The 26,798-nt window shown below is 48.6% G+C and overlaps 1 protein-coding gene across 1 annotated transcript in view; it reads right to left on the minus strand.

Moving 5' to 3' along the window:
- Window positions 1-26,798, minus strand: part of DNAJC2 (DnaJ heat shock protein family (Hsp40) member C2) — a 403,795-nt gene that overhangs the window by 146,557 nt on the left and 230,440 nt on the right. The window lies entirely within an intron of this gene.

Consider the following 26,798-nt stretch of genomic DNA (forward strand, 5'->3'; position numbering starts at 1 on the left):
TTCTAATTTAGCGGGCATAATTTCTAATGTAAAGGGCATACTTTACTTGCTAATAAGAATCGATTACTTACACTGTTTGTATATTTTGTAGAAAGCTTATACAAAGTAGCTCTCCAACTAAAGGGACAAATGTAGAGTAGTTAAATTAACAAAGAATCCCCTCTGACCCTAAAGCATCAATTCTCTACTTAGAATAAGAATAACAGACTTGAATCTGTATTAATGGTAAAGCAGGGCCATTCACAAAACAACGGGCAAAGTTTTTATCAGACCTACTTTCGGAATGGTGACCCACTTACCTGGATTTAAGAGGGGGCATACATTGATAAGATGACTGTGTTTAAAACCCACAACAGTGGAGGTTATCAGGAAACATGATTAATCATGCTGCAGACCAGTGTCCAAATTTGTTGTAACTGTACTGAGCACCCTGGTTGCTCCATGCGAATCATCTCTCTGGTAGACATAGTTACAGTTTTAGTTTCTAAAAAGATAGAGGCCCTAGACACAAAGTTAAGTATGCATGTGTAGAACCACTTTTGTACTGAGGTGTTAATATCCACTTTGGTGCAAGTCAACGTTTCCACATGTATACTTGCAACTAGATGTAGATTTACAGGTCTCCACTCCTTCAAATGAGGAGGTGAAGACTACTATGACTGAATTTAAAAGTGTAAAGTTACTCTCAGTAAATTTCTGACTTTTTGGAGATTGCTACAACAAGGGCATGCTGGGAGAAGACAGGAGAGATATCTCTGTAGAGAGTATTGGGGAATTTAAAATTGATTTTAAAACGTTTTGCTTTAAATTAAAAATAATAAACACAAATTTCTATGGCTCCTATTCACTGAGCATTACCACAGTAACAAAGGCCAAAAGAGCTACACAAAAACTTCATATTAATGAATTTGAACGCTTTTTTCCCCCAAAGTAATGAAAGTGTTAATTCCCCCCTCGCCCTGTTATTATCATTTGTGCTGAGTATGTCAGAAACATGGATGCAAATTAAGTATTTTTCAGGTGATTTACATTTTAAAAAAAATCTTTCATATACTGTATTAACATTGTCTATTTATAAACAATAACATTTAGAAATTTTATTATGAACAATTCTAAAAACAAAACTAAAGAATTTTTTAAAATGTTATGTAATTTATTTGAGATATTTCCCTCTGTGTTAATGTTAGTTACCGCCCCTACTAATTTTTATGGAAGTGTTGCAGTACAAGTGGTTGGCCATGTGCAGTGTTCCACTTATTCCAAGGCTGGACTGAAATACATTTCAGCCTGTTCTGGCAGTAGGACAGCTGTAGTAGATTTTAATGTATATTGTTTTAACTGAAATTGTCTTACTCTTATGTGTTTGTGGTGTTTTGTACTATCATATGCAATTCCTCTTATGTAAGGAAATGCCTCCTTGGCATGGTTACCCCGACTTTTTGCCTTTGCTGATGCTAAGTTTTGATTTGAAAGTGTGCTTGAGGCCTGCTAACCAGGCCCCAGCACCAGTGTTCTTTCCCTAACCTGTACTGTTGTTTTCACAATTGGCACACCCTGGCATCCAGGTAAGTCCCTTGTAACTGGTACCCCTGGTACCAAGAGCCCTGATGCCAGGGAAGGTCTCTAAGGGATGCAGCATGTCTTATGCCACCCTGGGGACCCCTCACTCAGCACAAACACACTGCTTGCCAGCTTGTGTGTGCTGGTGAGGACAAAACGAGTAAGTCGACATGGCACTCCCCTCAGGGTGCCATGCCAACCTCACACTGCCTATGCAGTATAGATAAGTCACCCCTCTAGCAGGCCTTACAGCCCTAAGGCAGGGTGCACTATACCATAGGTGAGGGCACCAGTGCATGAGCACTGTGCCCCTACAGTGTCTAAGCAAAACCTTAGACATTGTAAGTGCAGGGTAGCCATAAGAGTATATGGTCTGGGAGTCTGTCAAACACTAACTCCACAGCACCATAATGGCTACACTGAAAACTGGGAAGTTTGGTATTGTAAGGAAATGCCTCCTTGGCATGGTTGACCCCTGACTTTTTGCCTTTGCTGATGCTATGTTTACAATTGAAAGTGTGCTGAGGCCTGCTAACCAGGCCCCAGCACCAGTGTTCTTTCCCTAACCTGTACTTTTGTATCCACAATTGGCAGACCCTGGCATCCAGATAAGTCCCTTGTAACTGGTACTTCTAGTACCAAGGGCCCTGATGCCAAGGAAGGTCTCTAAGGGCTGCAGCATGTCTTGTGCCACCCTGGAGACCTCTCACTCAGCACAGACACACTGCTTGCCAGCTTGTGTGTTCTAGTGAGGACAAAACGAGTAAGTCGACATGGCACTCCCCTCAGGGTGCCATGCCAGCCTCTCACTGCCTATGCAGTATAGGTAAGACACCCCTCTAGCAGGCCTTACAGCCCTAAGGCAGGGTGCACTATACCATAGGTGAGGGTACCAGTGCATGAGCATGGTACCCCTACAGTGTCTAAACAAAACCTTAGACATTGTAAGTGCAGGGTAGCCATAAGAGTATATGGTCTGGGAGTTTGTCAAACACGAACTCCACAGCACCATAATGGCTACACTGAAAACTGGGAAGTTTGGTATCAAACTTCTCAGCACAATAAATGCACACTGATGCCAGTGTACATTTTATTGCAAAATACACCCCAGAGGGCACCTTAGAGGTGCCCCCTGAAACTTAACCGACTGTCTGTGTAGGCTGACTAGTTCCAGCAGCCTGCCACACTAGAGACATGTTGTTGGCCCCATGGGGAGAGTGCCTTTGTCACTCTGAGGCCAGTAACAAAGCCTGCACTGGGTGGAGATGCTAACACCTCCCCCAGGCAGGAGCTGTAACACCTGGCGGTGAGCCTCAAAGGCTCACCCGTTTGTCACAGCCCAGCAGGGCACTCCAGCTTAGTGGAGTTGCCCGCCCCCTCCGGCCACGGCCCCCACTTTTGGCGGCAAGGCTGGAGGGAACAAAGAAAGCAACAAGGAGGAGTCACTGGCCAGTCAGGACAGCCCCTAAGGTGTCCTGAGCTGAAGTGACTCTAACTTTTAGAAATCCTCCATCTTGCAGATGGAGGATTCCCCCAATAGGGTTAGGATTGTGACCCCCTCCCCTTGGGAGGAGGCACAAAGAGGGTGTACCCACCCTCAGGGCTAGTAGCCATTGGCTACTAACCCCCCAGACCTAAACACGCCCTTAAATTTAGTATTTAAGGGCTACCCTGAACCCTAGAAAATTAGATTCCTGCAAACTACAAGAAGGAGGACTGCCTAGCTGAAAACCCCTGCAGAGGAAGACCAGAAGACGACAACTGCCTTGGCTCCAGAAACTCACCGGCCTGTCTCCTGCCTTCCAAAGAACTCTGCTCCAGCGACGCCTTCCAAGGGACCAGCGACCTCTGAATCCTCTGAGGACTGCCCTGCTTCGACGACGACAAGAAACTCCTGAGGACAGCGGACCTGTTCCAAAAAGACTGCAACTTTGTTTCAAGGAGCAGCTTTAAAGACCCTGCAACTCCCCGCAAGAAGCGTGAGACTTGCAACACTGCACCCGGCGACCCCGACTCGGCTGGTGGAGAACCAACACCTCAGGGAGGACCCCCGGACTACTCTACGACTGTGAGTACCAAAACCTGTCCCCCCTGAGCCCCCACAGCGCCGCCTGCAGAGGGAATCCCGAGGCTTCCCCTGACCGCGACTCTCTGAAACCTAAGTCCCGACGCCTGGAAGAGACCCTGCACCCGCAGCCCCCAGGACCTGAAGGACCGGACTTTCACTGGAGAAGTGACCCCCAGGAGTCCCTCTCCCTTGCCCAAGTGGAGGTTTCCCCGAGGAAGCCCCCCCTTGCCTGCCTGCAGCGCTGAAGAGGTCCGTTGATCTCTCATAGACTAACATTGAAAACCCGACGCTTGTTTCTACACTGCACCCGGCCGCCCCCGCGCTGCTGAGGGTGAAATTTCTGTGTGGGCTTGTGTCCCCCCCGGTGCCCTACAAAACCCCCCTGGTCTGCCCTCCGAAGACGCGGGTACTTACCTGCAAGCAGACCGGAACCGGGGCACCCCCTTCTCTCCATTATAGCCTATGCGTTTTGGGCACCACTTTGAACTCTGCACCTGACCGGCCCTGAGCTGCTGGTGTGGTAACTTTGGGGTTGCTCTGAACCCCCAACGGTGGGCTACCTTGGACTGAGAACTGAACCCTGTAAGTGTCTTACTTACCTGGTAAAACTAACAAAAACTTACCTCCCCCAGGAACTGTGAAAATTGCACTAAGTGTCCACTTTTGAAATAGCTATTTGTGAATAACTTGAAAAGTATACATGCAATTGAAATGATTCAAAGTTCCTAATGTACTTACCTGCAATACCTTTCAAACAAGATATTACATGTTAAATTTGAACCTGTGGTTCTTAAAATAAAGTAAGAAAAGATATTTTTCTATAACAAAACCTATTGGCTGGATTTGTCTCTGAGTGTGTGTACCTCATTTATTGTCTATGTGTATGTACAACAAATGCTTAACACTACTCCTTGGATAAGCCTACTGCTCGACCACACTACCACAAAATAGAGCATTAGTATTATCTATTTTTACCACTATTTTACCTCTAAGGGGAACCCTTGGACTCTGTGCATGCTATTCCTTACTTTGAAATAGCACATACAGAGCCAACTTCCTACAGGTATCAAACTTCCCAGCACAATAAATGCACACTGATTCCAGTGTACATTTTATTGTAACATACACCCCAGAGGGCACCTTAGAGGTGCCCCTGAAACCTTAACCAACTACCCGTGTAGGCTGACCGGTTTTAGCAGCCTGCCACACTCGAGACATGTTGCTGGCCACATGGTGAGAGTGCCTTTGTCACTCTGTGGCTAGTAAAGCCTGTACTGGGTGGAGGTGCTTCACACCTCCCCCTGCAGGAACTGTAACACCTGGCAGTGAGCCTCAAAGGCTCACCCCCTTTGTTACAGCACCAAAGGGCACTCCAGCTAGTGGAGTTGCCCGCCCCCTCCGGCCACGGCCCCACTTTTGGCGGCAAGGCCAGAGGAGATAATGAGAATAACAAGGAGGAGTCACTGGCCAGTCAGGACAGCCCCTAAGGTGTCCTGAGCTGAGGTGACTGACTTTTAGAAATCCTCCATCTTGCGAATGGAGGATTCCCCCAATAGGGATAGGAATGTGACCCCCTCCCCTTGGGAGGAGGCACAAAGAGGGTGTACCCACCCTCAGGGCTAGTAGCCATTGGCTACTAACCCCCCAGACCTAAACACACCCTTAAATTTTGTATTTAAGGGCTCCCCAGAACCTAGGAACTCAGATTCCTGCAACCTAAGAAGAAGAGGACTGCTGAACTGAAAAACCCTGCAGAGAAGACGGAGACACCAACTGCTTTGGCCCCAGCTCTACCGGCCTGTCTCCCCACTTCTAAAGACACTGCTCCAGCGACGCTTTCCCCAGGACCAGCGACCTCTGAATCCTCAGAGGACTGACCTGCTCTAGAAGGACCAAGAAACTCCTGAAGACAGCGGCTCTGTTCACCCAAGACTGCAACTTTGTTTCCAAAGAAGCAACTTCAAGACAACTGCGTTTCCCGCCGGAAGCGTGAGACTTGCTACTCTGCACCCGATGCCCCTGGCTCGCCTTGTGGAGAAACAACACTTCAGGGAGGACTCCCCGGCGACTACGAGACTGTGAGTAACCAGAGTTGCCCCCCCTGAGCCCCCACAGCGACGCCTGCAGAGGGAATCCCGAGGCTCCCCCTGACCGCGACTGCCTGCTTCCCAGATCCCGACGCCTGGTAAAGACTCTGCACCCGCAGCCCCCAGGACCTGAAAGATCGGAACTCCAGTGCAGGGGTGACCCCCAGGAGGCCCCCCCTTGCCTGCATCGCTGAAGATACCCCTTGGTCTCCCATTGATTTACATTGGAAACCCGATGTGTGTTTGCACACTGCACCTGGCCGCCCCCGTGCTGCTGAGGGTGTACTTCCTGTGCTAACTTGTGTCCCCCCCGGTGCCCTACAAAACCCCCCTGGTCTGCCCTCCGAAGACGCGGGTACTTACCTGCTGGCAGACTGGAACCGGGGCACCCCCTTCTCCATTGAAGCCCATGCGTTTTGGGCACCACTTTGACCTCTGCACCTGACCGGCCCTGAGCTGCTGGTGTGGTAACTTTGGGGTTGCTCTGAACCCCCAACGGTGGGCTACCTTGGACCCAAACTTGAACCCCGTAGGTGGTTTTCTTACCTGCAAAAACTAACAAACTCTTACTCCCCCTAGGAACTGTGAAAATTGCACTGTGTCTAGTTTTAAAATAGCTATATGTGAATTATTTGAAAAGTATATGCGCTATTGTGATTATTCAAAGTTCCTAAAGTACCTACCTGCAATACCTTTCATTTAAAGTATTACATGTAAAATTTGAACCTGTGGTTCTTAAAATAAACTAAGAAAATATATTTTTCGATACAAAAACCTATTGGCCTGGAATTGTCTTTGAGTGTGTGTTCCTCATTTATTGCCTGTGTGTGTACAACAAATGCTTAACACTACTCCTTTGATAAGCCTACTGCTCGACCACACTACCACAAAATAGAGCATTAGTATTCTCTTTTTGCCACTATCTTACCTCTAAGGGGAACCCTTGGACTCTGTGCATCCTAGTGCATACAGAGCCAACTTCCTACAGACAAGTGTAGAAGGCCTGTGGGATACAGGTGCCAGTGTCACCATGGTGACAGAGAAGGAAAATGTCACTTACCCAGTGTACATCTGTTCGTGGCATTAGTCGCTGCAGATTCACATGCTGTGCATAGTCCGCCATCTGGTGTTGGGTCGGAGTGTTACAAGTTGTTTTTCTTCGAAGAAGTCTTTTCGAGTCACGAGACCGAGGGACTCCTCCTACTTTGGTTCCATTGCGCATGGGCGTCGACTCCATGTTAGATTGTTTTCCCCGCAGAGGGAGAGGTAGGAGTTGTGTATGTTAGTAATAGTGCCCATGCAATGGAATGAATAAGTATGTACAAAATTAAGGTTAAAGTAATATATTTACAAATGTACAAATGTTGAAGATTACTTCCAAACGGCTACAGGCTCCCGGGGAGGCGGGTGGGCGCATGTGAATCTGCAGCGACTAATGCCATGAACAGATGTACACTGGGTAAGTGACATTTTCCGTTCGGTGGCATGTGTAGCTGCAGATACACATGCTGTGCATAGACTAGTAAGCAGTTATCTCCCCAAAAGCGGTGGTTCAGCCTGTAGGAGTGGAAGTAGTTTGAAATAAAGTTCTTAGTACAGCTTGACCTACCGTGGCTTGTTGTGCAGATAACACGTCTACACAGTAGTGCTTAATAAATGTGTGAGGCGTAGACCATGTTGCTGCCTTACATATTTCGTTTATTGGAATATTTCCTAGAAAGGCCATGGTAGCACCTTTCTTTCTGGTTGAGTGTGCCTTTGGTGTAATAGGCAGCTGTCTCTTTGCTTTAAGATAGCAGGTTTGGATGCACCTAACTATCCATCTAGCTATACCTTGTTTTGATATTGGATTTCCTGTATGAGGTTTTTGAAATGCAATAAATAGTTGTTTTGTTTTCCTAATTAGTTTTGTTCTGTCAATGTAGTACATTAGTGCTCTTTTGATGTCTAATGTATGTAGTGCTCTTTCAGCTATTGAGTCTGGCTGTGGAAAGAACACTGGCAATTCTACTGTTTGATTTAAGTGGAACGGTGAGATGACCTTTGGTAAGACTTTTGGGTTGGTTCTTAGAACTACCTTATTTTTGTGTATTTGAATAAATGGTTCTTGTATAGTAAATGCCTGAATTTCACTTACTCTTCTTAGAGATGTAATGGCAATGAGAAATGCAACTTTCCACGTTAGATATTGCATTTCGCAAGAATGCATGGGTTCGAAAGGTGGACCCATGAGTCTTGTTAAGACAATATTGAGGTTCCATGAAGGAACAGGTGGTGTCCTTGGTGGTATAATTCTTTTTAGGCCTTCCATATATGCTTTAATGACAGGTATTCTAAATAGGGAAGTTGAATGAGTAATTTGCAGGTATGCAGATATTGCTGCGAGATATATCTTTATGGAAGAGAAAGCTAGATTTGACTTTTGCAAATGTAGTAAATACCCTACAACATCTTTCGGAGATGCATGCAATGGTTGAACTTGATTATTATGGCAGTAGCAAACAAATCTTTTCCATTTACTTGCATAGTAGTGTCTAGTGGATGGCCTTCTAGCTTGTCTTATGACCTCCATACATTCCTGTGTGAGGTTTAAGTGTCCAAATTCTAGGATTTCAGGAGCCAAATTGCTAGATTCAGCGATGCTGGGTTTGGATGCCTGATTTGTTGCTTGTGTTGTGTTAACAGATCTGGCCTGTTGGGTAGTTTGACATGAGGTACTACTGACAGGTCTAGTAGTGTTGTATACCAAGGTTGTCTTGCCCATGTTGGTGCTATTAGAATGAGTTTGAGTTTGTTTTGACTCAATCTGTTTACTAGATATGGAAGGAGAGGGAGAGGGGGAAAAGCGTATGCAAATATCCCTGACCAATTCATCCATAGAGCATTGCCTTGAGATTGCCGGTGTGGGTACCTGGATGCGAAGTTTTGGCATTTTGCGTTTTCTTTTGTTGCAAATAGATCTATTTGAGGTGTTCCCCAAATTTGGAAGTAAGTGTTCAGGATTTGGGTGTGAATCTCCCATTCGTGGACCTGTTGGTGATCCCGAGAGAGACTGTCTGCTAGCTGGTTCTGGATCCCTGGAATAAACTGTGCTATTAGGCGAATGTGGTTGTGAATTGCCCAATGCCATATTTTTTGTGTTAGGAGACACAACTGTGTTGAGTGTCCCCCCCCCTGTTTGTTTAAATAATACATTGTTGTCATGTTGTCTGTTTTGACCAGAATGTATTTGTGGGTTATTATGGGTTGGAATGCTTTCAACGCTAGAAATACTGCTAACAATTCGAGGTGATTGTAAGGAAATGCCTCCTTGGCATGGTTGCCCCCTGACTTTTTGCCTTTGCTGATGCTATGTTTACAATTGAAAGTGTGCTGAGGCCTGCTAACCAGGCCCCAGCACCAGTGTTCTTTCCCTAACCTGTACTTTTGTATCCACAATTGGCAGACCCTGGCATCCAGATAAGTCCCTTGTAACTGGTACTTCTAGTACCAAGGGCCCTGATGCCAAGGAAGGTCTCTAAGGGCTGCAGCATGTCTTATGCCACCCTGGAGACCTCTCACTCAGCACAGACACACTGCTTGCCAGCTTGTGTGTGCTAGTGAGGACAAAACGAGTAAGTCGACATGGCACTCCCCTCAGGGTGCCATGCCAGCCTCTCACTGCCTATGCAGTATAGGTAAGACACCCCTCTAGCAGGCCTTACAGCCCTAAGGCAGGGTGCACTATACCATAGGTGTGGGTACCAGTGCATGAGCATGGTACCCCTACAGTGTCTAAACAAAACCTTAGACATTGTAAGTGCAGGGTAGCCATAAGAGTATATGGTCTGGGAGTCTGTCAAACACGAACTCCACAGCACCATAATGGCTACACTGAAAACTGGGAAGTTTGGTATCAAACTTCTCAGCACAATAAATGCACACTGATGCCAGTGTACAGTTTATTGTAAAATACACCACAGAGGGCACCTTAGAGGTGCCCCCTGAAACTTAACCGACTGTCTGTGTAGGCTGACTAGTTCCAGCAGCCTGCCACACCAGAGACATGTTGCTGGCCCCATGGGGAGAGTGCCTTTGTCACTCTGAGGCCAGTAACAAAGCCTGCACTGGGTGGAGATGCTAACACCTCCCCCAGGCAGGAGCTGTAACACCTGGCGGTGAGCCTCAAAGGCTCACCCCTTTGTCACAGCCCAGCAGGGCACTCCAGCTTAGTGGAGTTGCCCGCCCCCTCCGGCCACGGCCCCCACTTTTGGCGGCAAGGCTGGAGGGAACAAAGAAAGCAACAAGGAGGAGTCACTGGCCAGTCAGGACAGCCCCTAAGGTGTCCTGAGCTGAGGTGACTCTGACTTTTAGAAATCCTCCATCTTGCAGATGGAGGATTCCCCCAATAGGGTTAGGATTGTGACCCCCTCCCCTTGGGAGGAGGCACAAAGAGGGTGTACCCACCCTCAGGGCTAGTAGCCATTGGCTACTAACCCCCCAGACCTAAACACGCCCTTAAATTTAGTATTTAAGGGCTACCCTGAACCCTAGAAAATTAGATTCCTGCAACTACAAGAAGAAGGACTGCCTAGCTGAAAAACCCCTGCAGAGGAAGACCAGAAGACGACAACTGCCTTGGCTCCAGAAACTCACCGGCCTGTCTCCTGCCTTCCAAAGATCCTGCTCCAGCGACGCCTTCCAAAGGGACCAGCGACCTCGACATCCTCTGAGGACTGCCCCTGCTTCGAAAAGACAAGAAACTCCCGAGGACAGCGGACCTGCTCCAAGAAAAGCTGCAACTTTGTTTCCAGCAGCTTTAAAGAACCCTGCAAGCTCCCCGCAAGAAGCGTGAGACTTGCAACACTGCACCCGGCGACCCCGACTCGGCTGGTGGAGAACCGACACCTCAGGAGGGACCCCAGGACTACTCTAATACTGTGAGTACCAAAACCTGTCCCCCCTGAGCCCCCACAGCGCCGCCTGCAGAGGGAATCCCGAGGCTTCCCCTGACCGCGACTCTTTGAACCTAAAGTCCCGACGCCTGGGAGAGACCCTGCACCCGCAGCCCCCAGGACCTGAAGGACCGGACTTTCACTGGAGAAGTGACCCCCAGGAGTCCCTCTCCCTTGCCCAAGTGGAGGTTTCCCCGAGGAATCCCCCCCTTGCCTGCCTGCAGCGCTGAAGAGATCCCGAGATCTCTCATAGACTAACATTGCGAACCCGACGCCTGTTCCTACACTGCACCCGGCCGCCCCCGCGCTGCTGAGGGTGAAATTTCTGTGTGGACTTGTGTCCCCCCCGGTGCCCTACAAAACCCCCCTGGTCTGCCCTCCGAAAACGCGGGTACTTACCTGCAAGCAGACCGGAACCGGGGCACCCCCTTCTCTCCGTTCTAGCCTATGTGTTTTGGGCACCACTTTGAACTCTGCACCTGACCGGCCCTGAGCTGCTGGTGTGGTGACTTTGGGGTTGCTCTGAACCCCCAACGGTGGGCTACCTTGGACCAAGAACTAAGCCCTGTAAGTGTCTTACTTACCTGGTTAACCTAACAAATACTTACCTCCCCTAGGAACTGTGAAAATTGCACTAAGTGTCCACTTTTAAAACAGCTATTTGCGAATAACTTGAAAAGTATACATGCAATTTTGATGATTTGAAGTTCCTAAAGTACTTACCTGCAATACCTTTCGAATGAGATATTACATGTAGAATTTGAACCTGTGGTTCCTAAAATAAACTAAGAAAAGATATTTTTCTATATAAAAACCTATTGGCTGGATTTGTCTCTGAGTGTGTGTACCTCATTTATTGTCTATGTGTATGTACAACAAATGCTTAACACTACTCCTTGGATAAGCCTACTGCTCGACCACACTACCACAAAATAGAGCATTAGTATTATCTCTTTTTGCCACTATCTTACCTCTAAGGGGAACTCTTGGACTCTGCATGCTATTCCTTACTTTGAAATAGCACATACAGAGCCAACTTCCTACAGTGATTGATATGAAACTTTCTTTGATGTACGTCCCATTGTCCTTGTATGCTTCGTTGATTGAGGTGTGCCCCCCACCCTGTCATGGAAGCATCTGTTGTTATCACGTATTGTGGCACTGGGTCTTGGAAAGGCCGCCCTTTGTTTAAATTTGTACTGTTCCACCATAGAAGCGAGATATATGTTTGGCGGTCTTTCAACACCAGATCTAGAAGTTGACCCTGTGCGTGTGACCATTGTGATGCTAGGCACTGTTGTAAAGGCCTCATGTGCAATCTAGCGTTTGGGACAATGGCTATGCATGAGGACATCATGCCTAGGAGTTTTAATACCATCTTTGCATGTACTTTTTGTGTTGGATACATAGCTTGTATCACCTTGTGAAAATTGTGAACCCTTTGTGGACTTGGAGTGGCTATCCCCTTTGTTGTGTTGATTGTCGCTCCTAAGTATTGCTGTGTTTGACACGGCAGAATGTGTGACTTTGCATAGTTGATGGAGAAACCCAGTTTGCAAAGGGTTTGTATAACATAATCTGTGTGGTGTGAACACTTTGTTAGCGAGTTGGTTTTTATTAACCAATCGTCTAGGTACGGGAACACGTGTATTTGCTGCCTTCTGATATGTGCAGCTACTACTGCTAGACATTTCGTAAAGACTCTTGCTGCGGTTGTTATTCCGAATGGCAACACTTTGAATTGGTAGTGTATTCCTTTGAATACGAACCGTAGGTATTTCCTGTGCGAGGGATGTATCGGTATATGGAAATACGCGTCTTTTAGATCTAAGGTTGTCATGTAGTCCTGCTGTTTCAGTAGTGGTATTACGTCTTGTAACGTGACCATGTGAAAGTGTTCTGATTTGATGAAGGTGTTTAATGTTCTGAGATCTAATATCGGTCTCAGAGTTTTGTCCTTTTTTGGTATTAGAAAGTACAGTGAGTAAACTCCTGTGTTCTTTTGTGGACCTGGTACTAATTCTATTGCGTCTTTTTGCAGTAATGCTTGAACTTCTAGTTGTAGAAGGTCTAAATGCTGTTTTGACATATTTTGTGTTTTCGGGGGGACGTTTGGAGGGAGTTGGAGAAATTCTATGCAATAACCATGTTGGATAATTGCTAAGACCCAAGTGTCTGTTATCTCCTCCCAAGATTTGTAGAACTGGCTTAGTCTTCCCCCCACTGGTGTTGTGTGAAGGGGTTGAGTGACTTGTGAGTCACTGTAGGAAGTTGGCTCTGTATGTGCTATTTCAAAGTAAGGAATAGCATGCACAGAGTCCAAGGGTTCCCCTTAGAGGTAAAATAGTGGTAAAAATAGATAATACTAATGCTCTATTTTGTGGTAGTGTGGTCGAGCAGTAGGCTTATCCAAGGAGTAGTGTTAAGCATTTGTCTTACATACACATAGACAATAAATGAGGTACACACACTCAGAGACAAATCCAGCCAATAGGTTTTGTATAGAAAAATATATTTTCTTAGTTTATTTTAGGAACCACAGGTTCAAATTTAACATGTAAGATCTTGTTTGAAAGGTATTGCAGGTAAGTACATTAGGAACTTTGAATCATTTCAATTGCATGTATACTTTTCAAGTTATTCACAAATAGCTATTTTAAAAGTGGACACTTAGTGCAATTTTCACAGTTCCTGGGGGAGGTAAGTTTTTGTTAGTTTTACCAGGTAAGTAAGGCACTTACAGGGTTCAGTTCTTGGTCCACAGTAGCCCACCGTTGGGGGTTCAGAGCAACCCCAAAGTTACCACACCAGCAGCAAGGGCCGGTCAGGTGCAGAGTTCAAAGTGGTGCCCAAAACGCATAGGCTTCAATGGAGAGAAGTGGGTGCCCCGGTTCCAGTCTGCCAGCAGGTAAGTACCCGCGTCTTCGGAGGGCAGACCAGGGGGGTTTTGTAGGGCACCGGGGGGGGACACAAGCCCACACAGAAATTTCACCCTCAGCGGCGCGGGGGCGGCCGGGTGCAGTGTTAGAACAAGCGTCGGGTTCGCAATGGAAGTCAATGAGAGATCAAGGGATCTCTTCAGCGCTGCAGGCAGGCAAGGGGGGGCTTCCTCGGGGAAACCTCCACTTGGCAAGGGAGAGGGACTCCTGGGGGTCACTTCTGCAGTGAAAGTCCGGTCCTTCAGGTCCTGGGGGCTGCGGGTGCAGGGTCTTTTCCAGGCGTCGGGACTTAGGTTTCAGAGAGTCGCGGTCAGGGGAAGCCTCGGGATTCCCTCTGCAGGCGGCGCTGTGGGGGCTCAGGGGGGACAGGTTTTGGTACTCACAGTCGTAGAGTAGTCCGGGGGTCCTCCCTGAGGTGTTGGTTCTCCACCAGCCGAGTCGGGGTCGCCGGGTGCAGTGTTGCAAGTCTCACGCTTCTTGCGGGGAGATTGCAGGGTTCTTTAAAGCTGCTCCTTTGGATAAAGTTGCAGTCTTTTTGGAGCAGGTCCACTGTCCTCGGGAGTTTCTTGTCGTCGTCGAAGCAGGGCAGTCCTCAGAGGATTCAGAGGTCGCTGGTCCCTTTGGAAGGCGTCGCTGGAGCAGAGTTCTTTGGAAGGCAGGAGACAGGCCGGTGAGTTTCTGGAGCCAAGGCAGTTGTTGTCTTCTGGTGTTCCTCTGCAGGGGTTCTCAGCTAGGCAGTCCTTCTTCTTGTTGTTGCAGGAATCTAATTTTCTAGGGTTCAGGGTAGCCCTTAAATACTAAATTTAAGGGCGTGTTTAGGTCTGGGGGGTTAGTAGCCAATGGCTACTAGCCCTGAGGGTGGGTACACCCTCTTTGTGCCTCCTCCCAAGGGGAGGGGGTCACAATCCTAACCCTATTGGGGGAATCCTCCATCTGCAAGATGGAGGATTTCTAAAAGTTAGAGTCACCTCAGCTCAGGACACCTTAGGGGCTGTCCTGACTGGCCAGTGACTCCTCCTTGTTATTCTCATTATTTCCTCCGGCCTTGCCGCCAAAAGTGGGGGCCGGGGCCGGAGGGGGCGGGCAACTCCACTAGCTGGAGTGTCCTGCGGTGCTGTGACAAAGGGGGGAGCCTTTGAGGCTCACCGCCAGGTGTTACAGCTCCTGCCTGGGGGAGGTGTTAGCATCTCCACCCAGTGCAGGCTTTGTTACTGGCCTCAGAGTGACAAAGGCACTCTCCCCATGGGGCCAGCAACATGTCTCTAGTGTGGCAGGCTGCTGGAACTAGTCAGCCTACACAGACAGTCGGTTAAGTTTCAGGGGGCACCTCCAAGGTGCCCTTTGGGGTGTATTTTGCAATAAAATGTACACTGGCATCAGTGTGCATTTATTGTGCTGAGAAGTTTGATACCAAACTTCCCAGTTTTCAGTGTAGCCATTATGGTGCTGTGGAGTTCGTGCAAAACAGACTCCCAGACCATATACTCTTATGGCTACCCTGCACTTACAATGTCTAAGGTTTTGCTTAGACACTGTAGGGGCACAGTGCTCATGCACTGGTACCCTCACCTATGGTATAGTGCACCCTGCCTTAGGGCTGTAAGGCCTGCTAGAGGGGTGTCTTACCTATACTGCATAGGCAGTGAGAGGCTGGCATGGCACCCTGAGGGGAGTGCCATGTCGACTTACTCATTTTGTTCTCACTAGTACACACAAGCTGGTAAGCAGTGTGTCTGTGCTGGGTGAGGGGTCTCTAGGGTGGCATAATACATGCTGCATCCCTTAGAGACCTTCCCTGGCATCAGGGCCCTGGGTACCAGAGGTACCAGTTACAAGGGACTTATCTGGATGCCAGGGTGTGCCAATTGTGGAATCAAAAGTACAGATTTAGGGAAAGAACACTGGTGCTGGGGCCTGGTTAGCAGGCCTCAGCACACTTTCAATTCAAAACATAGCATCAGCAAAGGCAAAAAGTCAGGGGGTAACCATGCCAAGGAGGCATTTCCTTACAGTCACTGCTTGTTTTGAGGGGTTTTGGGCCCTTGAAATTTTCCCCGGTTTCTTGGGAATTGGCCCCCTCTGTATTGGCCCCGAAAGCCTCTCCTTTGATACTGTCCCTGGTAGGTAGACGGTGTTGTTTGTGAGGTGCTGGCTTGTGTGGCTTGACCTCGAAACCCTCCTCTGAAAGTAGTTTTGCGAAATGTGCCAAATGTGCCTCTGCCCTGCGGGGAATAGAGTGCGCCCATGGCTTTAGCTGTGTCAGTGTCTTTCTTTAATTTTTCAATTGCAGTGTCCACTTCTGGTCCAAACAATTGTTGTTCATTGAACGGCATATTGAGCACTGCCTGTTGTATCTCAGGTTTCAAGCCGGATGTGCGCAGCCATGCGTGCCTCCTTATCGTTACAGCAGTATTTATAGTTCTTGCAGCTGTATCTGCTGCATCCATAGAAGAACGGATTTGGTTGTTGGATATGTTTTGTCCCTCTTCAACCACTTGTTTTGCCCGTTTTTGGAATTCTTTGGGGAGGTGCTCGATGAGATGCTGCATCTCGTCCCAATGGGCTCTGTCATATCGCGCTAGGAGTGCCTGCGAGTTGGCGATGCGCCACTTTTTTGCAGCTTGTACTGCAACCCTTTTCCCGGCTGCATCAAACTTTCGGCTCTCCTTGTCTGGAGGTGGTGCGTCGCCTGATGTGTGCGAGTTGGCTCTTTTACGAGCTGCTCCTACGACAACTGAATCTGGTGTCAGTTGTGATGTAATAAAAGCAGGGTCTGTGGGTGGTGCCTTGTATTTCTTCTCCACCCTTAGGGTTATTGCTCTGCTTTTAACTGGCTCCTTAAAGATTTGTTTAGCGTGCCTTAGCATTCCTGGGAGCATAGGAAGGCTTTGATAATTGCTATGGGTGGAGGACAGGGTGTTAAAAAGGAAGTCATCCTCGATAGGCTCTGAATGTAGCGATACGTTATGAAACTCTGCTGCCCTAGCTACCACCTGAGCATACGCTGTACTGTCCTCAGGTGGTGAGGGCTTAGTGGGGTACGACTCAGGGCTATTGTCCGATACTGGGGCGTCAGAGATCCCATGCGTCCTGGTCATCTTGGCTCATGGTGGTATGAGCTGGTGATTGTGACGGAGTCTGTGCCGGTGATATATGAGTTGCCGGTGGTGGAGAGGGTGGCGGAGTTACCTTCTTTACCCCTTTTGCTTGTGGTGTTTTTTCTTGTTGTTGGAAATCTAGTTTCCTTTTTCTTCTGATTGGGGGAAGGGTGCTGATCTTCCCTGTACCACTTTGTATAAAGATCCGCTTTTGCGTGTGATCTACAGCTGTTGTTTGTAATTCCTCCTCAAATCTGTGTTTTTGAAGTTGGGAGGACAGTGATTATTCCTCTGAGTAGGAACTGGCTTTCGGTTCGGTTGCTGGGCGTTTTGGCACCGAAACCGTGTCTTTTGTTGTTTTCGGCTCCGAAGAGATTTTCCTCTTTTTCGGTGTCGTACCTTCTTGGCGTCAACCATCTTCGGTAACGCTATCTCTGTGCCGAGCAGCTTCGGTGCCGCTGTCTCGGTGTCGACCCTTTTCTGCTGCAGTTTCTCGGTCCCGAGATTGCTGCGTGCCTGTGTCTCGACCTGAGTCGGACGATCTCGGCACCAGCTCGCCCTTTTTCTGTGCCGATGGACGGTCACCTACTTTATGGGTTGAGCCATGGCCTGTCGGCAGTGGCGTCCCCTGGGCTTTGTCTGTTTTTCTGTGTGATGCTTGTTTCGACGTCTTACTCACGGTTTCTTCGACGTCGAATTCTTCGGAATCCGATTCGTGGATGGAGAATGTTTCTTCTTCTCCCTCTTCCTCAAACCGTTGTTGTCCTGTTGGCGTGGATGCCATCTGCAACCTTCTGGCTCTTCGGTCTCGGAGAGTTTTTCTCGACCGAAACACTCGACAGGCCTCACACGTTTCTTCTTTGTGCTCGGGTGACAGGCACAAGTTGCAGACCAAATGTTGGTCTGTATAGGGATATTTACTGTGGCATTTAGGACCGAATCGGAACGGGGTCCGTTCCATCAGTCTCGATGTTGCACGCGGTCGGACCGACCAGGCCCCGACGGGGGATCGAAATTACCCCGAAGGGCTACCGGAGCTCTTCAAGATTCGGTGTCGATTCTAATCTAACCCGATACCGAACGAAACAATACCGACAAATTTTCCGTTGATTCTGACTAACTTTCCGACCCGAAACACGGAGCGAAAAGGAACACGTCCGAACCCGATGGCGGAAAAACAATCTAACATGGAGTCGACGCCCATGCGCAATGGAACCAAAGTAGGAGGAGTCCCTCGGTCTCGTGACTCGAAAAGACATCTTCGAAGAAAAACAACTTGTAACACTCCGACCCAACACCAGACGCCGGACTATGCACAGCATGTGTATCTGCAGCTACACATGCCACCGAACACTGGTTTCCCCTGGTAAATACCTGGCTGGACAAACTTATCCAGTCACCAACGCTGACAATCAGACTAAAGTGCATCCCATGGCTATGGTAACTTTAGAGTGGGGAGGGGTCAATGGCCTGAAACAGGTGGTGGTCTCCTCAGATATCCCAGTAGACTGTTTGCTTGGAAATGACCTGGTGTCCTCAGCATGGGCTGAGGTAGAACTGAAAACCCACGCAGCCATGCTGGGTATCCCTGAACTGGTGTGTGTCAAGACAAGGGCACAGTGCAAGGCTCAGGGTGAAAAAGTAGAGCTGGAGCCTGGAATAAGGGCCCAGCCTACCAAGAGAAAAGGAAAGACAACTGGGAAACCAGCTGCAACACCAACAAAAAGAGAACCTCTCTTCTCAGGAAGAAGTTCTGCCCTCTGAGGGAACTGAGCCTATGGAGTTAAAACCTTATCAGGTTGAGCTCTTAGGCCCAGGGGGACCCTCAAGGGAGCAGTTGTGTAAGGGGCAAGAAACCTGTCCCTCTCTTGAAGGCCCTAGGCAGCAAGCTGCTGAAGAGTCCAATGGCAAGAAAACTGGAACACATAGGGTCTATTGGGAAGATGGACTCCTGTACACTGAGGCAAGATATCCCAAACCTGGTGCCACTAGGAGAGTGGTAGTGCCTCAGGAGTTTAGGAAGTTCATACTGACCTTAGCCCATGATATTCCTCTTGCTGGGCATTTGGGACAAACCAAGACGTGGGAGAGACTAGTCGACCACTTCTATTGGCCCAACATGTCCCAGAAAGTCAAGGAGTTTTGTGTCTCCTGTACCACCTGTCAAGCCAGTGGTAAGACAGGTGGACACCCAAAGGCCCCCCTCATTCCACTTCCAGTGGTGGGGGTCCCCTTTGAAAGAGTGGGTGTGGACATAGTGGGTCCACTGGAACCTCCCACAGCCTCAGGGAACATGTACATACTAGTAGTAGTGGATCATGCTACTAGATACCCTGAAGCTATTCCCCTTAGGTCGCCTACTGCCCCTGCAGTAGCCAAGGCCCTCATTGGTATCTTTACCAGAGTGGGTTTTCCTAACGAGGTGGTGTCTGACAGAGGTACCAACTTCATGTCAGCATATCTGAAACACATGTGGAATGAGTGTGGAGTGACTTATAAATTCACTACACCGTACCATCCACAAACTAATGGCCTTGTTGAGAGATTCAACAAGACATTAAAAGGCATGATCATGGGGCTCCCTGAGAAACTCAAAAGGAGATGGGATGTCCTCTTGCCATGTCTGCTTTTCGCTTACAGAGAGGTGCCTCAGAAGGGAGTAGGGTTCTCACCCTTTGAACTTCTGTTTGGCCACCCTGTAAGGAGACCACTAGCTCTTGTGAAAGAAGGCTGGGAGAGACCTCTTCATGAGCCTAAACAAGACATAGTGGACTATGTACTTGGCCTACGTTCAAGGATGGCAGAGTACATGGAAAAGGCAAGTAAAAACCTTGAGGCCAGCCAACAGCTCCAGCAGTTTTGGTATGACCAAAAGGCTGCAATGGTTGAATTTCAACCAGGGCAGAAAGTCTGGGTTCTGGAGCCTGTGGCTCCCAGGGCACTTCAGGACAAATGGAGTGGCCCTTACCCAGTGCTAGAGAAGAAGAGTCAGGTCACCTACCTGGTGGACCTAGGCACTAGCAGGAGCTCCAAGAGGGTGATCCATGTGAACCGCCTTAAGCTCTTCCCTGATAGGGCTGATGTGAATCTGTTGATGGTAACAGATGAGGACCAGGAAGCTGAGAGTGAACCTCTCCCTGATCTCCTCTCATCAAACCCTAAAGATGGTTCAGTAGATGGAGTGATCTAATCAGACACCCTCTCTAGCCAACAGCAATCTGATTGTAGGAAGGCCCTGCAACAGTTTGCTGAGCTCTTTTCCCTAACCGCTGGTCAGACACCTGTGTACCCATGATGTGGACACAGGAGACAGCATGCCTGTCAAAAACAAAATATTCAGACAGTCGGACCAAGTTAAGGAAAGCATCAAGGTGGAAGTCCACAAGATGCTGGAATTGGGAGTAATTGAGCACTCTGACAGCCCCTGGGCTAGCCCAGTGGTCTTAGTCCCCAAACCTCACACCAAAGATGGAAAGAGAGAGATGAGGTTTTGTGTGGACTACAGAGGACTTAATTCTGTCACCAAGACAGATGCCCATACCATTCCAAGGGCTGATGAGCTGATTGATAAATTAGGTGCTGCCAAATTCTTAAGTACCTTTGACTTAACAGCAGGGTACTGGCAAATCAAAATGGCACCAGGAGCAAAAGAAAAGACAGCATTCTCCACACCTGATGGGCATTATCAGTTTACTGTTATGCCCTTTGGCTTAAAGAATGCCCCTGCCACCTTCCAAAGGTTGGTGAATCAAGTCCTTGCTGGTCTGGAGTCCTTTAGTGCAGCTTATCTTGACGATATTGCTGTCTTTAGCTCTAGCTGGCAGGATCACCTGGTCCACCTGAAGAAGGTTTTGAAGGCTCTGCAATCAGCAGGCCTCTCTATCAAGGCATCCAAATGCCAGATAGGGCAGGGAACTGTTGTTTACTTGGGACACCTTGTAGGTGGAGGCCAAGTTCAGCCACTCCAGCCTAAGATCCAGACTATTCTGGACTGGGCAGCTCCAAAAACCCAGACTCAAGTCCGGGCATTCCTTGGCTTCACTGGGTATTACAGGAGGTTTGTGAAGGGATATGGATCAATAGTGACAGCCCTCACAGAACTTACCTCCACGAAAATGCCCAAGAAGGTAAACTGGACTGTAGAATGCCAACAGGCCTTTGACACCCTGAAACAAGCAATGTGCACAGCACCAGTTCTAAAAGCTCCAGATTACTCCAAGCGGTTCATTGTGCAGACAAATGCCTCTGAACATGGGATAGGGGCAGTTTTGTCCCAAACAAATGATAATGGCCTTGACCAGCCTGTTGCTTTCATTAGCCGGAGGTTACTCCCAGGGAGCAGCGTTGGAGTGCCATTGAGAGGGAGGCCCTTGCTGTGGTTTGGTCCCTGAAGAAGCTGAGACCATACCTCTTTGGTACTCACTTTTTAGTTCAAACTGACCACAGACCTCTCAGATGGCTGATGCAAATGAAAGGTGAAAATCCAAAACTGTTGAGGTGGTCCATCTCCCTACAGGGAATGGACTTTATAGTGGAACACAGACCTGGGACTGCCCATGCCAATGCAGATGGCCTTTCCAGGTTCTTCCACTTAGAAAATTAAGACTCTCTTGGGAAAGGTTAGTCTCATCCTCTTTCGTTTGGGGGGGGGGGGGGTTGTGTAAGGAAATGCCTCCTTGGCATGGTTACCCCTGACTTTTTGCCTTAGCTGATGCTAAGTTTTGATTTGAAAGTGTGCTGAGGCCTGCTAACCAGGCCCCAGCACCCGTGTTCTTTCCCTAACCTGTACTTTTGTTTCCACAATTGGCACACCCTGGCATCCAGGTAAGTCCCTTGTAACTAGTACCCCTGGTACCAAGGGCCCTCATGCCAGGGAAGGTCTCTAAGGGCTGCAGCATGTCTTATGCCACCCTGGGGATCCCTCAGCACAGACACACTGCTTGCCAGCTTGTGTGTGCTAGTGAGGACAAAACGAGCAAGTCGACATGGCACTCCCCTCAGGGTGCCATTCCAACCTCACACTGCCTATGCAGTATAGATAAGTCACCCCTCTAGCAGGCCTTACAGCCCTAAGGCAGGGTGCACTATACCATAGGTGAGGGCACAAGTGCATGAGCACTGTGCCCCTACAGTGTCTAAGCAAAACCTTAGCCATTGTAAGTGCAGGGTAGCCATAAGAGTATATGGTCTGGGAGTCTGTCAAACATGAACTCCACAGCACCATAATGGCTACACTGAAAACTGGGAAGTTTGGTGTAAAGAAATGGCTCCCTGTTGCAGTTACCCCCCACTTTTTGCCTGATACTGATGCTGACTTGACTGAGAAGAGTGCTGGGACCCTGCTAACCAGGCCCCAGCACCAGTGTTCCTTCACCTAAAATGTACCATTGTATCCACAATTGGCACACCCTGGCATTCAGATAAGTCCCTTGTAACTGGTACTTCTAGTACCAAGGGCCCTGATGCCAAGGAAGGTCTCTAAGGGCTGCAGCATGTCTTATGCCCCCCTAGAGACCCCTCACTCAGCACAGACACACTGCTTACAAGCCTGTGTGTGCTAGTGAGAACAAAATGAGTAAGTCGACATGGCACTCCCCTCAGGGTGCCAGCCTCTCACTGCCTATGCAGTATAGGTAAGACACCCCTCTAGCAGGCCTTACAGCCCTAAGGCAGGGTGCACTATACCATAGGTGAGGGTACCAGTGCATGAGCATGGTACCCCTACAGTGTCTAAACAAAACCTTAGACATTGTAAGTGCAGGGTAGCCATAAGAGTATATGGTCTGGGAGTCTGTCAAACACGAACTCCACAGCACCATAATGGCTACACTGAAAACTGGGAAGTTTGGTATCAAACTTCTCAGCACAATAAATGCACACTGATGCCAGTGTACATTTTATTGTAAAATACACCACAGAGGGCACCTTAGAGGTGCCCCCTGAAACTTAACCGACTGTCTGTGTAGGCTGACTAGTTCCAGCAGCCTGCCACACCAGAGACATGTTGCTGGCCCCATGGGGAGAGTGCCTTTGTCACTCTGAGGCCAGTAACAAAGCCTGCACTGGGTGGAGATGCTAACACCTCCCCCAGGCAGGAGCTGTGACACCTGGCGGTGAGCCTCAAAGGCTCACCCCTTTGTCACAGCCCAGCAGGGCACTCCAGCTTAGTGGAGTTGCCCGCCCCCTCCGGCCACGGCCCCCACTTTTGGCGGCAAGGCTGGAGGGAACAAAGAAAGCAACAAGGAGGAGTCACTGGCCAGTCAGGACAGCCCCTAAGGTGTCCTGAGCTGAAGTGACTCTAACTTTTAGAAATCCTCCATCTTGCAGATGGAGGATTCCCCCAATAGGGTTAGGATTGTGACCCCCTCCCCTTGGGAGGAGGCACAAAGAGGGTGTACCCACCCTCAGGGCTAGTAGCCATTGGCTACTAACCCCCCAGACCTAAACACGCCCTTAAATTTAGTATTTAAGGGCTACCCTGAACCCTAGAAAATCAGATTCCTGCAACTACAAGAAGAAGGACTGCCTAGCTGAAAACCCCTGCAGCGGAAGACCAGAAGACGACAACTGCCTTGGCTCCAGAAACTCACCGGCCTGTCTCCTGCCTTCCAAAGATCCTGCTCCAGCGACGCCTTCCAAAGGGACCAGCGACCTCGACATCCTCTGAGGACTGCCCCTGCTTCGAAAAGACAAGAAACTCCCGAGGACAGCGGACCTGCTCCAAGAAAAGCTGCAACTTTGTTTCCAGCAGCTTTAAAGAACCCTGCAAGCTCCCCGCAAGAAGCGTGAGACTTGCAACACTGCACCCGGCGACCCCGACTCGGCTGGTGGAGAACCGACACCTCAGGAGGGACCCCAGGACTACTCTGATACTGTGAGTACCAAAACCTGTCCCCCCTGAGCCCCCACAGCGCCGCCTGCAGAGGGAATCCCGAGGCTTCCCCTGACCGCGACTCTTTGAACCTAAAGTCCCGACGCCTGGGAGAGACCCTGCACCCGCAGCCCCCAGGACCTGAAGGACCGGACTTTCACTGGAGAAGTGACCCCCAGGAGTCCCTCTCCCTTGCCCAAGTGGAGGTTTCCCCGAGGAATCCCCCCCTTGCCTGCCTGCAGCGCTGAAGAGATCCCGAGATCTCTCATAGACTAACATTGCGAACCCGACGCCTGTTCCTACACTGCACCCGGCCGCCCCCGCGCTGCTGAGGGTGAAATTTCTGTGTGGACTTGTGTCCCCCCCGGTGCCCTACAAAACCCCCCTGGTCTGCCCTCCGAAAACGCGGGTACTTACCTGCAAGCAGACCGGAACCGGGGCACCCCCTTCTCTCCGTTCTAGCCTATGTGTTTTGGGCACCACTTTGAACTCTGCACCTGACCGGCCCTGAGCTGCTGGTGTGGTGACTTTGGGGTTGCTCTGAACCCCCAACGGTGGGCTACCTTGGACCAAGAACTAAGCCCTGTAAGTGTCTTACTTACCTGGTTAACCTAACAAATACTTACCTCCCCTAGGAACTGTGAAAATTGCACTAAGTGTCCACTTTTAAAACAGCTATTTGCGAATAACTTGAAAAGTATACATGCAATTTTGATGATTTGAAGTTCCTAAAGTACTTACCTGCAATACCTTTCGAATGAGATATTACATGTAGAATTTGAACCTGTGGTTCCTAAAATAAACTAAGAAAAGATATTTTTCTATATAAAAACCTATTGGCTGGATTTGTCTCTGAGTGTGTGTACCTCATTTATTGTCTATGTGTATGTACAACAAATGCTTAACACTACTCCTTGGATAAGCCTACTGCTCGACCACACTACCACAAAATAGAGCATTAGTATTATCTCTTTTTACCACTATTTTACCTCTAAGGTGAACCCTTGGACTCTGTGCATGCTATTCCTTACTTTGAAATAGCACATACAGAGCCAACTTCCTACATTGGTGGATCAGCGGTGGGGTACAAGACTTTGCATTTGCTGGACTACTCAGCCAATACCTGATCACACGACAAATTCCAAAATTGTCATTAGAAATTGATTTTTGCAATTTGAAAAGTTTTCTAAATTCTTAAAAGACCTGCTAGGGCCTTGTGTTAGATCCTGTTTAGCATTTCTTTTAGAGTTTAAAAGTTTGTAAAAGTTTGAATTAGATTCTAGAACCAGTTATAGATCCTTAAAAAGTATTCCAACTTTTAGAAACAAAATGTCTAGCACAGATGTGACTGTGGTGGAACTCGACACCACACCTTACCTCCATCTTAAGATGAGGGAGCTAAGGTCACTCTGTAAAATAAAGAAAATAACCATTGGCTCCAGACCTACCAAAATTCAGCTCCAGGAGCTGTTGGCAGAGTTTGAAAAAGCCAACCCCTCTGAGGATGACTTCACAGAGGAAGAAATTAGTGACTTGGAGGGCAATTCCCCCCTTCCAGTCCTAAATAGGGAGACCAGGGCCTCTCAAGCCCTGTCTCCAAAAATGATAGTCAGAAATGTTGCTTCCCTCACAGGAGGGTCCAGCATTTCTGAAATCACTGAGGATGCTCTCAGTGAAGATGACCCCCTGTTAGCCAGGATGGTCAAAAGATTGGCTTTGGAAAAGCAGCTCCTAGCCATAGAAAGGGAAAGAAAAGAGATGGGCCTAGGTCCCATCGATGGTGGCAGCAACTTAAATAGGGTCAGAGATTCTCCTGACATCCTAAAAATCCCCAAAGGGATTGTAACAAAATATGAAGATGGTGATGACATCACCAAATGGTTCACAGCTTTTGAGAGGGCTTGTGTAACCAGAAAAGTAAACAGATCTCACTGGGGTGCTCTCCTTTGGGAAATGTTCACTGGAAAGTGTAGGGATAGACTCCTCACACTCTCTGGAAAAGATGCAGAATCTTATGACCTCATGAAGGGTACCCTGATTGAGGGCTTTGGATTCTCCACTGAGGAGTATAGAATTAGATTCAGGGGGGCTCAAAAATCCTCGAGCCAGACCTGGGTTGATTTTGTAGACTACTCAGTAAAAACACTAGATGGTTGGTTAACTGGAAATGAAGTGCATGACTATGTTGGGCTTTATAATTTGTTTATGAAAGAACACATTTTAAGTAACTGCTTCAATGAAAAGTTGCATCAGTATCTGGTAGACCTAGGTCCAATTTCTCCCCAACAATTGGGAAAGAAGGCAGACCACTGGGTCAAGACTAGGGTAACCAAAACTTCCACTGGGGGTGACCAAAAGAAAGGGGTTACAAAAACTCCCCAGGAGAAAGTGGGTGACACTAGAAACAAAGAAAAAGAGTCCTCTGTAGGCCCCCAAAAACCAGAACAGGTGGGTGGGCCCCAAGACACAACCCAAAACAAAGGTGGGTACCAGGGTAAGAACTGGGATGCCACTAAGGCATGGTGCCACAACTGTAAACAGTATGGGCACCACACCAAGGACACTTCTTGTCCCAAAAACAAACCCCAGAACAAAATTCCAGGGGTAACCAGTGTAGCCATGGGAGATGACTCCTCAGATGAGGAGGTCTTCATAGCCTTCAACTGGAAACAGGGCCCAACAGGTGAGTTGAAGATTCCAGAGGGAAGTAGACACTTCCACCACCTACTGGTGAATGGAATCCCAACCACTGCCCTGAGAGACACTTGTGCCAGTCACACTATTGTGCATGACAGGCTGGTGCTCTCAAACCAGTACATCCCAGGTGAGACTGCCAGGGTAAGAGTTAGCCTAGACAGGGTCACTAAGAGGCCTGTGGCTTTAGTGCCCATAGAAGTGGGTGGCACTCTTAGCTGGAGAAGGGTAGTAGTCAGTACAGACCTCCCCCTTGATTGTCTCCTTGGAAATGACTACCCAGAGGTTAGTCAGAGCCCAAGAGAGAAACTGGTCCAGTGCCAGTCCTCTCCCAAGGATTCTGGAAGTCCTGCCTCTGCAGTAAATGCAAGCAGGCCCCAGAAGAAGAAGAAAAGAAAACATAGTAGGAAGGGTGGACAACCTTTAGCCAAGGTTACAGCAAGCCAAGGAGATTCTGCTCCAGTAGGGGAGAACTCCAAAAATGGCCCTGATAAAGTCCAACCTGACCCACAAGAAGTCCTGGCTAGACAGGCAACTGTTAAACCTG

This window comes from Pleurodeles waltl, chromosome 4_1 (genome assembly GCF_031143425.1).
Source record: "Pleurodeles waltl isolate 20211129_DDA chromosome 4_1, aPleWal1.hap1.20221129, whole genome shotgun sequence".
NCBI classification, from domain to species: Eukaryota; Metazoa; Chordata; class Amphibia; order Caudata; family Salamandridae; genus Pleurodeles; species Pleurodeles waltl.